The sequence below is a fragment of the Delphinus delphis genome, chromosome 15, assembly GCF_949987515.2.
Source record: "Delphinus delphis chromosome 15, mDelDel1.2, whole genome shotgun sequence".
NCBI classification, from domain to species: Eukaryota; Metazoa; Chordata; class Mammalia; order Artiodactyla; family Delphinidae; genus Delphinus; species Delphinus delphis.
Window position 1 is genome coordinate 56,088,726 of NC_082697.1, and position 14,478 is coordinate 56,103,203.

The window sequence follows — 14,478 nt, forward strand, 5'->3', positions numbered from 1 at the left end:
AAAATGCACCTACATACACACACACACACACACACACACACACACACACACACACTTTCTCTCATGAAGGAATCCATATTTTCAGATAATGAAAGAAGATGCAACTGCCTTGACTCCCCAGTCTCCCCTTTTCTGCAGACGATCCCATGCTGTTCTAGTTAATAGGCCCTGCCGCCCCTTCTGACCTGCTCCCCCAAACCCAGCAAGTTCTCCCAAAGCATCCAATCATCGCCTCCCCGCCTCCCTGCCTCTGGCACCGCAGGGAGCGCCTCGCGGAAGCTTGAGCAGAAGGATGATGCTTCCGTCAAAGGGAGCAGGACAGGTTTCCGCGGATCAGAGGGGAATGACTTCGCTGCTCCTCGCTCTGTTAACATAATGAGGGGATAATCTGGTCTTTAAATCACAGCCCAAGTGGTAAATCTGCATTGTCAGCCTTCAACGTGATTTACAAAATAATTTTAAAATGCATGAACCTTCTTCTCGATAAAGCATGGGGGTGCTAAGTTGGCTTCTAAATATTTTATCACCCAAGGTGAGCTGTTTGCCTTGTGGCCATCACATATGGAGCCAGCGAGGGGCGCGACAGGTGTGTGAGCTTCTGAAGACCCTCCCACATCAAGTTCACGGCCATCAAGTGAGGATCCGGGAGGGTGTGGGTGGTTTATGTTGCCTCTGGTCCTTTGAACGTGCTTTTCTAGCCAACTTCCTGGAAAATGGCTGCTTGCAGGTGTCCCCAGCAGACTCAAATGCCCTTCGCTCATTAGGACTGAGCAAGAGATCATTGACTTCGAGGGTCTCCCCGGCAAGAATCTGTGGAAGGCTAAGGGGAACCTGCAGGGTGGGCTGGGAGTGACACTCAGATGAGCACTTTGGAGAACACGTAGGGGGAAACAGCAGCCTCTCCCATCATCTTCACCACCTGGAAGAGATTGCAGCTGGCCAGGGTGAGAAGCAAGAACAAAGACTCGTTCAATCTGGGAAGAGAAGAAATGCTATACTTGAAAGAAGGGTTGTTGTTGGGTTTTTTAAATATTTATTTATTTATTTGGCTGCATCGGGTCTTAGTTGCGGCACACGGAATCTTTAGCTGCAGCATGCCTGTGGGATCTAGTTCCCTGACCAGGGAAAGAACCCCAGGCCCCCTGCATTGGGAGTGCAGAGTCTTAGCCACTGGACCACCAGGGAAGTCTCAGAAGGGTTGTTTTGCTTTGTTTTGTTTTTTCATGTCACTAACTTCTTATTCAAGGGGACGATCATGTCCATATCCCCGGAGCTAAATGTTGAGTGTTGCTGTCCCAAACTGATTCTGAGCAGGACTTCCCAAAAGCCATGGTGGGACTCGAGTGAGAGCTCTCATAAGCAAACAGGGTAAGGGGGGTCCTGGGAGGAAGAGAACCAGGTGTGGCTTTCTTGACATAAGAGAAGCCATTTTTGGCCTAAGCCTTTTTATGATCTGAGCCTGGTTACATTGCTTGCCCTTGAACAGGTCTCAGTTAAGGGAACAAAAGGATTCAAGTACAAAGGAAAAGCAATTAAGAAACAATAGTTCCCCCAAAAATCAGAGTCCTAATTCGTCCTCAAGGGAAATATATTACAATCTGATACATATCTTTAGTTTCTGCAGGAACTAAGGCCCTCACCTGGGTGGAGGACGGTAACTACACACTGAGACCCCAGGTTGGTCAGAAACTAAGGGATGATGATGTTGACCTTTTCTGACCCTCCTGACTTCAGTCAACTAAAGCTTGGACTCTTGTCAACCTTTGCCCCAGTTCTATGCTAAATTCTCCTCTGCTCAAGCCCCTTCATGAATATGCATCCACCCAAACCCCTTCATAAATATGCATGTACCTTAGCTTAAAACTTCCCCAACTTTGCTGATGGGGAGACACTGCTTTGGGAAAGATCCCTGGTGTTCTCCTTACTTGCTGCCAGTAATAAGTCCTTTCTTCTTCCGATCTTTGGCTTGGTTGTGTCTTTTTGCTCGACAGCCACCGAGAGGTGAACCCAGTTTTCGGGTAACACCCTATCACATGGACATCAACCCATCACTGGACCTGGCTCCTCCCTGTCACTGGAAGAGGAGAAGTGGTGGCTGGACAACGGGCAGGGGAGTAACCGAATCAGAATATCTGGGAAGAGGAGCCCAGGAACCAGCATTTATAATCAACTTCTGCCGTGGTTCTCACGCACACTAAAATTTTAGAACTTCTGGGCTATCGTAAAGGTTCTGAACCCTATCTGAACATTAGAATTTGTAAAGGGGGAGTTTTAAGAAGTACTGATACTCCAGCTCCTACCCCTGGAAATCCTGATTTAATCGATGCACCATGTGGCTTGGACATGAAGAACTTTATAAGCTCTCCCAGGTGATTCTGAGATGCAGCCAAGGTTGACCACCACGGAACCGGAGGAACTTAAGGCTCTTGGATTTCCATGAATTCGTGCCTGCATTCAACTTGAATTTCTCTAAGTGATGGCATGCTCACCACTTCACCTGGTAGTTCATTCCTTGACTGATTGTCTAATTTTAACACCTTATTCCTCCAACTGAGCTGAAACTTCACTCCACACCAATTCCACATGCTGGTCCTACCTGCCTTGAGATCAGGTCACCCCAACAGACAAACTCTAGAGTTGATGAAATTTGCATTCACTGAAATTGGTGAAATTGCATTCCCTTTGCCCTGTTACATCCTTATTTCTTCTCCAGGGCCCTCACCTCTTTCCCTCCCTCTAATCCCACCTGGAAGCCAGTGCCCTAATCTCTCTCCCTCCATGAAAACACTCTCAAGCAGGTGTCTGAGATGAGTCAGTTGCACCTTAGAATGAAGGAGTCGATGGAGGAGGGAGTCTTAGATGTCAGAGACCTGGCTCCAGCTGGCTCTGCCCATGTAGCACCTTGGATAAGACCCATTCACTCTCTGGGTTTCAGAGTTTTCACCCCTAAAACTAGGGGAATTCGTCTAGATTCATTTTTAGCTCCCACAATCCAATCTGGGAAAGGAATGGGAAAGGTAGGAATAATGGTTGATGTAGTCAACCAATGGAAGGAGAATGATGGGGGTTGGAGAAGAGATGGAAGGAGACAGGAATTGAGGGAAGAAAGGTAAGAGGTTAGGAAGGAAGGGGAATAGAGTCAAACAAGACAGGGAGGATGGGAGGGAGAGAGAGAAGCAGAAAATGGGGGAAGGAAGGAAGGAAGGAACGGAGGAAAGAGGGAGGGAGAGAGGGAAAGAGGGAAGGAAGAATGGAAGAGTGGGCCACAGGAGTCTTTTGAGAACTTTCTAAGGCATCAAACAAAATATTTTGAAAATGTAGACAACACTACTCTTTATATAGTTACTTATTACACGGTGCTGGTGTGCTGTTTGAATCACAAATTGCATGCTAATGGCCTAATTCATAAACCACTGACATTCTTTATGAGTTCTTAGCATTCAGAAATGAAGAATTTGTGTTCAAAATATAATTTGCATTGCAAAATTCAATAATTTAGTTTCTCATATTCATTAATGCCTAAAACCACAACACATAACTTATCCCATTCCAACTCCCTCCTTAGGACACTGAGAAAATAAGTGTTTCAGCTGGGATCTCAAGTACTGCTTGTTAGGGCCAAGTTTGGAACTGCTCTGAGAGTCATCACCAGGGGCAGCCATGCGGGTTTCCCTTAAGGAGTGGGCGCTGAAGGAGTCTGCACAGTAAGAAAAAAGAACTAGAAGAGCCTCTCAAGCACATGTTTATTTCAACTTCCCAACTGCAGGAACCCCACCTGAAACTTCAATTCCTGCTGAAAGAAATGTACAGTTTCCAGGGAAATGGTCGGTGGAAAATCCAGCAAAATAATCGATGTAACATTTAGTTGAATGGTCTGTGCTACCCACAGAAATATTGTCCAGGGACTTCCCTGGTGGCGCAGAGGATAAGATTTTGCATTCCCAATGCAGGGGGCCTGGGATCGATCCCTGGTCTGGGAACAAAATCCTACATGCCTGCCTCAACTAAGAGTTCGCATGCCACAACTAAGGAGCCCTTGAACCACAACTAAGGAGACCACCTGCCGCAACTAAGACCCAACACAACCAAATAAATAAATAACTCAATATTTAAAAAAAAAAAGAAATATTGTCCAATCAGATGTTTAATGGAAAAGACCATAGAATACTCTGCAAACTAAAACTAGGAACATTCTCTTGGCAAATATCTTTGCTGTGACTTAGGGACCCTGCCGCATCTATCTGAAGGATGAAGTTGGATTCATAGCCTGCCCAGCTATTTTTGTTTCCTGGTACAAGATAAGCACTGAGAATTGTTGAAAGAAAGGAGGGATCGATTGTTTATGGAAGAGCTGATGAGAATGCTTACCTGGCCCAGTGTCCCCTTAAGAACAGGTCTTCAGGGATATATGTGGGGTTGATCTCCAACACACCTATCTTGGTTTGATAGGTTATATTGCAATGTGCTAGGGTAAATCTTTTGGAGCAATATGTAGGCTCTTGGTTTGAACCAGAACCTTTCAGAACCAAGACCTGAGTGTCAGGACAATGAAATTGAACACATATAATTCCCAGAGTTCGAAGTTCTACATTTTAGTTCTCAAAACAAAACCTCCAACTTGCCGTGTGGATTTGTGCAATTCATGTCCTCTCTCTGAACCTTGTAAATAGGGAGGTTTGGTTCCTAAAAACTCTTCCAACCCTGAAACTTCTAGGACTTCAAGATGTGACCCTAGTACCATGCCCAAAATTGGACATTTGTCACTCCTGTCTGGATATGTCTGCCTGAGAGCTGGTTATCCAAGCCTTAGAAGGTCAAAGACCAAAGACCTTACTAGAATGTAAAGGGGTCCCTTAAAAGGAACCACATGCCTGTCATTCAATGCTGTATTCCCAGCACCCAGCCTGCACGTCATCAGTGCTCGAGAAATAACCACTCATTCATTCAACAGATGTGCTCTGAACACTGTGATGGTCTACATCCTAGGCAGTAAGGGTACAGTGATAAACAACATAAATCAAGTCTCTACCTCTGTAGGGCTTACATTAGAGTGGAAGAAACAGACAATAAACAAGCACACATAAACAAAACAAACAAACAAGTTCAAATAGTGATAAGAGCTGATAAAATAAGGTAATGGGATGGAGAGTGATGGAGATGGGCTATTTAGATTAGGTGCTCAGGCACATCCCCTCTGACAGTGGAGGGAGCATATGAGTTGAGATCTAGACCAAAAGGAGGCAGCCATGGGAAGATGCTGAAGCAGAGCATTCTGGGAAGAGGAAGTAGCAAGAGCAAATGTCCTGAGGCAGAAACATGCTCTGTGTGTTCAGAGAAGATGAACAAAGGCCCCAGGGGAGGGAGTATTGTGAGTGAGGGACCGTGAGTAAGTAAGGTGGTCAGAAGAGCAGTGGGAGCGGATTATGTAGAGCCTTCCAGGCCCCTGGTCAAGAGTTAGGAATTTATTCTAAATGTGACAGGAAACTCTGGAATGTATTAAGTAGGTGAATGGCATTATCTGGTCCTTAGCTCTAAAGATCCCACTGGATGCTTCATGGAAAACTGAATTGTTGAATGAATGGGGTACGAAGTACCTACTCTGTGCACCTTGGAAGAGAGTCAGCCTGGGAGGGTGATGCCCATCCATGAGAAGGACGTGGTCCGGCATTTCAGAAAGCCAGGGTGACGCCTGCTGCAGTGGCATCTGGCTGGGAAAGCCACTGAAACCACCTGGTACCCAGTACCTCTCTGTGAAGCCTGAAGTGGCTCTCATTCCAAAATCCACTCAACCTCCTCCTCCCATCTCTGCAAACTCTGCAGCCTTGTCGTAAGAGCAAGTCATTCGTCAGCAAATCTAAAATATTTATTGTGCATATTTTAAAGCCAAAGTGCTACATCATTGAGTTGTGCCCAGATGGGGACAAGGCTTCACAGTGCCGATGACTGGGATGAGGACGTGCCAGACAAAATTGCGGACAATTAATCTGTGCAAATGGAACTCTTCAAAGGGGACTGAAGGACTCACTTAAGCACCAGAGACAAACCAGCCCATAATGATCACCGTTAAAATTTAATACAATTTGCTTATTTTGAAAAAATGAAATTCCTCATATCCCTTATGGCTATCACTTACCCTACTGGGAGAATGTGAGAGACGGTAGGACTGCTTTGAGGGCGAATCTTGAACCAGATTCTAGAAAGGGGGTCTCTCCAAAGGCATCCACGTTGGTAGACGTTCAACCATCACTATTTTCCTTTGGGAGAGTTTGGATAATATGCATAAGTCCTTGGTGGGCATGTTGGAGGAAGAGAAGCTGGTGGCGAGGTGAGCGAGGTGGTGGTTGTTATTGACCTTGAACAGACTCTAGTTTCCTCTAAGTCTCGGGACTCTTTATTTATAAAATGGGGGTGAGAGGAAAATTTATTCCGTGGGGTGGTGGCGAGGACTGAACAAGATGGCGCATGCAACATGTTGAGTACTGTGCTTGGCACGTGGTCTCATTGGATCCATGTACATCGTCATCTCATCGCCATTGTTGGTTGGGCCACCATTGTTATGGCTGAACTACTTACATACCAGCTGTTGGGCTTTGGGCAAGTCTCCTAACCTTCCCATAAAATGGGATGATGATTTTCTCTTCCCTGTGGAGTTCTTGGGAAGATTAGACAAGGTAATGCCTGCCTAACACTTAGGGCCGAGTGCAAGTCCCGTGAAGAGCTGTTCCCATCATTATCCCCATCTTCATCATGTTCAGTGATTGACTTCACCATCCGGTCAGGAATCATCTTGGAACTGAGGCTGGTGCTAAGATGTTGTTGGAGGGAAACTAGGCACTAGGAAGTCTCTCCATCCAGGTGTCTGCTCTGCCTAATCCCTGAGCCTCTCCATGCCTCAGGGTCCCCAGTCAGTATATTGGGGATCACATTGGACCCACACTCTCCATTAGCACTGTTTTCAAATAAAATGCAATTATAGATACGAAGGCATTAGGAAGGTTTAAAAACAGTTCTCTATAAATATAAGGTGTGGGTGGTTATTGTTTATTAAGTAGAGAGGAAAATGTTTTGTTATTGTTTTGAGTCCCCCAGCCCTGAGATAGCAGACATATATACACTAATACGTATAAAATGGATAACTAATAAGAACCTGCTGTATAAAAAAATTAATAAAATTCTAAAATTAAAAAAAAAAAGATAAATCAGAGCAATGTCAAGTCAGAGTGAAACATGGGTTTCCAGGATCCAGGGTACCGAGTTTCATCGGGACTTTTTTTTTTTCTTTTTGCAATCTTTGCTGAAAGACATTTGAAGTGAAGTTAATAATTGAAACGTAATGAATAACTGCAGTTTGGGGTCCAGAGCACAATCATAATTGCCAGTTTATTACTTTTTTAATATATTTGCCGAGTATTAATAATATTGAAATAATGCAAGAAGATCATGGAAAATAAATGAAATATATCATTTGTCAAGGAAAAAGGATTTCCAAACTGTAGGCACTGCTCTTATGAGTTCTGTGATGAACGCAGCAGGGTACCACATCATTCATCGTGGAGACATCACCTGCAAAGTTTGGTTCCTGCAGAATTCTCATCAGGTCAAATCAAGGTGAAGCTACAGAAGGCTCCTAGTGTAGACAGCCCCGCCGTCTCTTATGTGCTTCTCAGGGGTGTAGGGAGCATGGTGCAGTAGAAAGTCCCCAAGCTAGGAATAATAATACCCTGGTTTTCGCCCCAGCTCTTTGGTTTGATCTTGGACAAGTCCCTTCCCTGCTCAAGTTCTCCTGGTCCTCAATATAAAGTAAAAAGCAAAAAAGGAAAAAAAGATAAAGGGATTGGAATAGATCCTGGATCCCAACTCTGTCATCTCTAAGAACCCATTTTATTATTTTTCTCCCCCAGGGAGTGCCTGTTTTGAAAGGTCTTCATATACTAATTTGAACCTAACTCAATTCAACAAGGCTTGTCTTCTACCCCAGGAGCAGTGTAGGGAATATACATCCTCATCTGTAAAGTAGGCAGGTTGATTTGGGCAGAGGTATCTCAGCACTGGTGAACCCTGGCTAGCGATGGGGACGGTCACAACAAATTTGTTACTAAAATCAGCTAAAGTAATGAAGTCTGCAACTGAGTGTCTAAAACAAACGGGAGTGGATTCGAAGGTCCCTCTGACAAAGCCATTCTTGCTTCTTTAGGTACAGATACATTTCCTTTTGTCTGCTGCATGTCTAAGGCATTCACCTTATGACAGGCGGGCACCCAGCTAAGGAAATGAGCGCCAGGAAAGAAGTGGGCTCACAGCTGAGGTTCTGGGGCCCACCACCGTTCCTGGTCTGTGTCTTCCATCCTCAGCCTATAGTAAAAGGCAGTGCAGTGGGTCTGGAGGGTGGGATCTCGGCCACAGTAAGCCTGGAGAACAGAGCATTGAGCCAAAGAGAGTTATTCTCCAGCCTTAAGATCTCATGGAGTGTGCCTCATAGTTTGGGCTTCCTTGGGGTCTGTTGTTTTTTTCTTGCTTTCTATTTCTCCCTTTGGGAGTGGAATGTCGGTCCTACACCTTTCCCAGCACTGTATTTTAGAAGCGCATCATTTGTTGGGTTTCACACGGTTCACAGCTGGAGAGCAATTTGCCTCAGGATGACTCATACCTGGTGTCTCACTCATTTCTGATTGAGATGATACTTAGATGAGACTTTGGATTTTAGACTTGAGAGTTGATGCTGGAATGAGTTAAGATTTGGGAGCTGTTGGGATGTAATGAACATATTTTGCATGTGAGAAAACATGAACTGTGGGGACCAGGGGTGGAATGCTATAGACTGCATGTTTGTAGATCCCCCAAGTTCATATGTGAACTCCTAACCCCCAAGGTGATGGTATTAGGAGGCGGGGCCTTGGGAAGTGATTAGGTCATGAGGGTGGGGCCTTCATGAATGCAATTAGTTCTCTTATAAAAGAGACCCTAGAGAACTCCCTCACCCCTTCCACCATGTGAAGACACAGAGAGAAAACAGCCATCTATAAACCAGGAAACAGACCCTCATCAGGTACCAAATCTGCTGGCACCTTGATCTTGGACTTCCCAGCCTCTAGAACTGTGAGAAATAAATTTCTGTTGTTTATACGCCACTCAGTCTATGGTAGTTTTGATATAGCAACCCAAATGGACTAAAACACTGATTCTAATATTTTAATGAACATTCTTCCCAATTTATATAGATATCCATATATATATGTATTCTGTTTTATGTAAACACGATAATATATGTGCTCAGCTACAGTCTGTTTTTTTTTCCCCTGTTCTATTCTATGCCAGGAACTTCTACTCATTACAGCAAAGCCCTGCAGAAGTTTTCCATTGTACTTATTTACTATTAATAATTCACCACTGACATTCACACAGCTATCAAAAAGTAGCTGTAAAAAGAACAAGAAGGCTTTTTTGTGTACTGATAGAGAACGATCTTCAAGATTGGTTGTTAAGTGTAAAAAGCAAGGTTAGGACAGTGTTTACTTTGCTCCCATTTGTGTAAAAAAAAAGAAAGAAAGAACAAGTAAGGTGGAGTAGGAAAAATATATAAACATACTTGCTCTGGAGAACCAAAGAGCTGGTGGTGCTGGTTGTTTCTAGGAGAAGCCCCAGTGGGCAGGGGCCTGAGGCTGGAGAGAGACATCTCATTGCAGACCCAACTCTATCTTTGGAATTTTGGGCCGTATGATTGTATTAACCCAGACAAAACACGTGTGTGTTGTGTTTTTATGTTTTACATACTTCACTGTGTATGAGTTAAGATTTGGGGTCTGTTGGGATGTAATGAATGTATTTTGCATATGAGAAAAACATGAATTTGGGAGGGCCAGGGGCAGAATGCTACAGACTAAACGTTTGTAGCCCCCTAAAAATCCACCCAATTCTTCCTGACCTCTCAATGTATAAAAATATATCATTTTATATGACACAAATGAACCTATCTACAAGACAGAAACAGACTCACAGACATAGAAAAGAGACTTGTGGATGCCAAGGCGGGGGGTAGGGGGGTGGTTAATGGACTGGGAGTTGGGGATTAGCAGATGCAAACTATTACATACAGGATGGGTAAACAACAAGGTCCTGCTGTATAGCGCAGGGAACTACATTCAATATCCCGTGAAAAACCATAATGGAAAAGAACATAGGACTTCCCTGGTGGCGCAGTGGTTAAGAATCCGCCTGCCAATGCAGGGGACACGGGTTCGAGCCCTGGTCCGGGAAGATCTCACATGCCGCGGAGCAACTAAGCCCGTGTGCCACAGCTACTGAGCCTGCGCTCTAGAGCCCACGAGCCACAAGTACTGAGCCTGTGCGCCTAGAGGCTGTGCTCCACAGCAAGAGAAGCCACCGCAATAAGCCCGCACACTGCAACAAAGAGAAGCCCCCGCTCACAGCAACGAGAGAAAGCCCGAGCGCAGCAATGAAGACGCAGGGCAGCCAATAAATAAATAAATAAATAAAATGTTTTTTCAAAAAAAAGGTGCTGTGGTTACCAAGAACTTGAACCAGTTATGTCTAGTGCCAAAGCCCTTGCAGCCTTGGACTCAGAAGGCCATACAATTTGTCACCCAAACAAGAACACCGGTCCTTATCAATAATGCCAAGAATGCAGGCATAAAGCAGGACCGTCCCAGGCCACACTAGAAAACAACTCAAGATAAAGAACGTGAAAGGAACAATGACGTCCATTAAAAGATCAGAGACCAGGGCTTCCCTGGTGGCGCAGTGGTTGAGAGTCCGCCTGCCGATGCAGGGGACACGTGTTCGTGCCCCGGTCCGGCAGGATCCCACATGCCGCGGAGCGGCTGGGCCCGTGAGCCATGGTCGCTGAGCTTGCGCGTCCGGAGCCTGTGCTCCGCAACGGGAGAGGCCGCAACAGTGAGAGGCCCGCGTACCGAAAAAAAAAAAAAAAAAAAAAAAAAAAAGACCAGAGACCATTAAGCTGAGCATGGGATTCAGGGAGGGAAGAGTTCTCAGTGTAACCAGAAGATGGCTTTCTCGAAACAATTCCTCCCTCTGCTACAACAGGAAACCCCCTTCTAACCCAGTCCCACATGTGAAATATATTTGACATTTCAAAAAATAATTGTCACTTTTATTAATGTTTTAACCTATAAATTTTAAATGTGACAGATGAGTGAGAAACGGCAGTCTGTTTCAATGAAAATTTCATACTCTCCAGCAATAAATCATAGACCAAAGAGAACCCGACATGGGTCACAATATTTCTTGCCTGTCTGTGTAGGGGTTACTGGAGTTTGCCAACGTTAACTTAGCAGAAGGATTCCACTTGGGAACTTAGAATCCCTTGTCGAGAAGGATGGGAAGCCGGCCCCCTCTCACCCGCTCCACCGGGTGCCCCTGCTCCAGACTCTGTTCCAACATTAGGGCCCATTCCCAAACTTTTCATCCAGAATCTCTGCTAATATTCTATTTTCTCTCTTGTGAAGTCTTCAAGACATGCTTTATCCTATCCTTGGTTGGCAACAAACCAATTCCATCTATTCTATATGTTTTAAGAAACCCAGAGAAGGAGCTGCTAGGGTCTCCCCTGGTCATCCAAGCTGGCTTTTAATCCCAAGGTCGGTTCCTTCCTTCAACACCATCTCAGGAAACCTTCAAATCTGGTTTGTGGTTTACAAAGAATTGAGTCAATTCACTGTGATCTAGATTCGCTCTTGGAAAACTTTAAGTATACAAGAATAATTTGGAGGTAGTGGTGTGGTTGAAAATGCAGATTCCTGGACCAGGAGCTTATAAATGCTGATCCCGTGGGTTGGGGGAATGGGGACCAGGAGTGTGCCTTGGACACAGGCATCCCAGGTGAGTCTAACAAAGGCAGTTTGAAGATCACGCTTTCAGAAGCACCAGGCTGAACAAGGCTTGGTGGGAGCATGAAGCCTGGGGTGGTGGTTGCTTTGGGGAAACTGGGATATTTCCAGCCAGAACCACCTGGGTATCAGCTCTCTGATCCTCCTGGCTCTGCCCCACATACTCCTTCTACACCAGAGTTTAGCAAAGCTCGTCTTCTGAGGCCAGATTGAAATGCCAGGATGTATGGAGATTAATCACAGAATAATACAAACTGCAGCTTATCGTCTCCCATATATTTGACATAATTACCCTACAAGCAACATGAAAATGTTATACTGTAATAACTCCCAGCCAGAAGAAAAAGCAGTGTTGCTGATAACATGAAAGTAGAGAAGACAGAATAGAGCCCTTCGAAAACTTTTAATTAATTTTTCCCCCTTTCAGCATAATTGATGTCAATTAAGGCTTCAGTGTTTTCAAAGCGCCTGGCCTCAGAGCAAAGGAATTTAGGGCTGGTGCGGGTTGACTGCAGAGCAAACCTGGGCCCTCCTGCATTTCTGCATCTTTTTTTTTTTTTTTTTTAAAGTACAGTTGATTTACAATATTGTGTTAATTTCTGCTGTACAGCAAAGTAATTCAGTTATACATATATATATATATATAAATATATATATATACATATTCTTTTTCATATTTTCCATTCTGGTTTAACACAGGATGTTGAGTATAGTGCCCTGTGCTATACAGTAGGACCTTGTTTTTTATCCATCCTCTATATAATAGTTTGCATCTGCTAATCCCAAACTCCCAATCCATCCCTCCCCTACTCCCTCTCCCTTAGCAACCACAATTCTGTTCTCTATGTCTATGTGAGACTGTTTCTGTTTCGTAGATAAGTTCATTTGTGTCATATTTTAGATCCCACATATAAGTGATACCATATGGTATTTATCTTTCTCTGTCTGACTTACTTCACTTAGTATGATAATCTCTAGGTCCATCCATGTTGCTGCAAATAGCATTATTTCATTGTTGTTTATGGCTGAGCGATATGCCATTGTATATATAGGTACCACATCTTCTTTATCCATTCTTCTGTCAATGGACATTTAGGTTGCTTCCACATCTTGGCTACTGTAAATAATGTTGCTGTGAACATAGGGGTCTGCATCTTTTAAACATGTAACAGACTGCATCACTTCCCTGTTCAAACTTCTTTCACAGCTCCCATTTCCTGCCCAGCAGAACACAAAGACCCAGGGTCTTTGGTGTCCTTCAGGAGCCTTCTGGTCAGGCACTTGCTTGCTACCTTGCCAATTTCACCTCTTGCCCCTCCCCCACGGGCCCCAGTCTTCCCAAATCGCTTGCAATTTTTCCAATGTACCATTCTTAGTCCATTTGAGCCACTATAACAAAGTACAATAGACTAGGTGGCTAATAAACAACAGAAATTTATTTCTCACAGTTCTGGAGGCTGGAAGTACAAGACCAGGGCACCAACTCGGTTGGGTTCTCGTGAGAGTTCCCTTCTGGGCTGCAGACGGCTGTCTTCTCGTTGTGTGCTCACATGGCAGAAGGAGTGTAAGAGAGCTTCCTGGGGTGTCCTTATAAAGGCACTAATCCCATTCATAAAGGCTCCACCTCCATGATCTAATTATCCCCCAAGCCCCACCTCCTCATACCACCACATTGGGGTCAGGATTTCAACATATGAATTTGGTGGGAGGGGGGGACACTGCACCTTCATTCCTCCAAATATTTGCACTGGACATCCATCCCCACACCCTCCCCACCCACTTCTTCATCTGGCCAGCCCAACTCATCCTTCAAAGCTCAGATAGCATCTCCTTCCAAAAGCCTTCCCTCCTCACCGGCAGCTGAGATTTCCACCTTGGGTTCCCAAAGCCTCCAGGTGTCTCCTCTCACCCAGAGCTTATCACACTCGCACTGTTCTATGAGTCACTTTCTCTCTCTCCTCCACTAGAAAGTGAATGTACCTTATTCAACTCTGTAACCCAGCATCTACAGTGTCTAGGATAGAAGATGCCTCAGAGAATATTGGAAGAATGAATGAATAAATTATTTATGATTACTAATCTCACACACTGTTGATGCCCATTGTATAGGAAACTATACAGTACATTCCTGGCAAGAAACCACTCATCTGTCATGATGAACTACTTTGAAGCATTGCTCAAACCAGCTTCTAGTGCTTGCTTCAGCAGCACGTATACTAAAATTGGAACGATACAGAGAAGATTAGCATGGGAAATGAAATTGAGTTATTTGTGGTGAGGTGGATGGACCTAGAGTCTGTCATACAGAGTGAAGTAAGTCAGAAAGAGAAAAACAAATACCATATGCTAACACATATATATGGAATCTAAAAAAAAATAAAAAGAAGAACCTAGTTGCAGGACAGGAATAAAGACGCAGACGTCTTTATTCAACTAGAGAGTCCAGAGAATGGACTTGAGGACACGGGGAGGGGGAAGGGTAAGCTGGGATGAAGTGAGAGAGTCGCATGGACATATATACACTACCAAATGTAAAATAGATAGCTAGTGGGAAGCAGCCGCATAGCACAGGGAGATCAGCTCGGTGCTTTGTGACCACCTAGAGGGGTGGGAT

The 14,478-nt window shown here is 44.6% G+C and overlaps 1 pseudogene; it reads left to right on the forward strand.

Annotated features, from left to right (window-relative positions):
• The first annotated feature begins 14,056 nt into the window (after positions 1 to 14,056).
• LOC132439086 (U6 spliceosomal RNA) lies at positions 14,057 to 14,115 on the forward strand (annotated as a pseudogene).
• The last annotated feature ends 363 nt before the right edge of the window (positions 14,116 to 14,478 follow it).